This window comes from Solanum pennellii, chromosome 7, assembly GCF_001406875.1.
Source record: "Solanum pennellii chromosome 7, SPENNV200".
NCBI lineage: Eukaryota > Viridiplantae > Streptophyta > Magnoliopsida > Solanales > Solanaceae > Solanum > Solanum pennellii.
Window position 1 is genome coordinate 66,765,784 of NC_028643.1, and position 2,388 is coordinate 66,768,171.

The window sequence follows — 2,388 nt, forward strand, 5'->3', positions numbered from 1 at the left end:
TATATATATATATATATATATATATATATACACACACAAACTTTATATTTTCAAGTAGTCGATGTTTTACATTGTCTTTTGGTGATGAAGGAGAAGCTTATATGCTAGTATCATTCACACAAGCATAAGATATATAGACAAAAATGATAAAGTTATGATAGAATATATTTCAAATATGTGTATTGGCAGAATCAGATGCACAGATCAAAGTAATTTGTGTTGCTTGTACTTACTGTTGGATATTATCCCATAGATTGTGTATCGTCTTGTCAATGTTTTTTGGCTCAATTAATTTTTATTTCTAAAAAAGATTAGCGACTGACGTTTCTAATTTTCTCCTTGATCGTAAAATTATTTGCTATACCACAAAGCGCACTTTTACTATTTGTCATTTTAGAATAACTATATGATGTGGTTCACATATTTTTTCTCTGTGAAAAATACTTAACAATAAAATTTAAATATGAAGAAATTTAATAAAGTCAAAAAAAAAATTGTAACGCATAAAATGAATGGGTTGTTATATGTCAGTAATTTTAAAATTATTATGCAAGAATTACTTTTTTTGAAGGGGTAATTTTACATTCAAATAATTAATACCTAAATTGCTAGTTTAGTAATCGAGGTTGCACAAAATTGGAGCCAGAAAAGAAATAAGTTGAATTTGGAAAAGTACTCTCTAAGGCTAATGCACTTGAGTAAAATTTATTTTGTATCATACACGAAAGAGATCTTGTTTATATATGCGCTTATGATAAAAAAAAATTGATACTTTATTTCAATATATATGCGTACCATGTTAAAAATAAGAATCAACTTCTTTTGTAATCTTGAATATGCCAATAGAGTCAATTGATATTTGAAAAGTTCCTATATGAGTTGTCGGATCCTAAAAAAAAAAGGTTTTTCTGGGGACACGTTGTTCAAATCAGATTTTCTTATTGTCCCTTCTAACACATCCCTTCAAACTTACCGATTTCCAGACGAAGATACATCCATAATGGAGAGATTTCACCATCTCACATAGAGCTAGCCTAGATGTAAAATATAAATGCACTAATTTTGTTGAAGATGAAAACATAAAAGAAAATTGATGAGTGTATAAGAGTTTTCTTTGATTTATCACTTTCACAATATTCACTAGTTACAAAAAAAATTCAACTAATTTATCAATTTAGGCAACACAAAGCATCAATAAAGACTGAAGACGAAAAAACTGACTTAATAACATAAGAAATTCATGATCTTTTATTTTTTAAATCTAAAACCTCATAAAGATGGATAATTCATTACTAACAACAAGTGACTTCATTAAAGAACAACAATTCTTCATGATAGAAGACTCAATCTCTAGTAAAATCTTCTCTAAGCATATCTTCAATTTTAATAACTCCAATTATAAACTCCATGATACTCCTGACTTCAATATTCCTCCTCATCTTCTGGCTCAGGGGCAACATTTAAATCAAATTTTAGATGCTCCATCAAAATAGAATGTTGTGTTTCTTTTTTCATCTTCTCTACCCGCAACTTCAATGCCAACTTCTGCTCCTCCATATGTTTATCTTGAGGTATTTCTGAGCCAGGGTGCAGAATCTTATGCATTAGTATTCGTTTTTTTTCTTTCTCGTTACATGTTTGCAATTTTTTATGGAGATCTTTCAATTCCTCAAAACCATTTGATTCATTCTCAGCATAATGACGTCGGAGGTCCTCTACTTTCATTTTGAGAAAATTTTCAATTATATCTTCTATGCTTGTGGAACCACAGGAATATGGTTTTCCACCCGGTGAAAAGAGCATAACACCAACATCTGCCCCAGTCTGAGTTGCAAACTTCTTTGCATCCTCAAACAAAGTTTTTTTCTTTTTGAGAAACTCACAGCACGTCCTCTCTCAGACTCGATGAGCTTCATTTCAATTTTTTGTTTGCCTTTTTTAGTCTCATTTTCCATTGCAAAAGAAAATGATATGAAGAAGACAATAATATATTTTTGTTGAATAAGGCTGAGCAATTTCAAGAGAAACACTTGTACAATTTATAATAGGTGTGTGAGTGTACTTCTCACGAGTATTGTAATGCTTTCTTGTCAGGATTCTAACTATCATGTGTATTGTCATGTTTACTTAATACTTTTATATGCGAGTATATCTATTTATTTATTGCTTTCACATAATATGGGTCTTTCTATCATGTGTGCTTTCACGTGTGTTTTCAGATTTGTATAATGCATTCATATTATGGGTCTACTATCACATTCATATTATGAGTCTGTATTTTCATATTATGTGATACCTTGTAACTCAATGAAAATTATAAAGTTGCAAGGAAATAATGTCGAATTGAATTTAAAGACAAATAAAAAAATAATGTTTATATATATATAT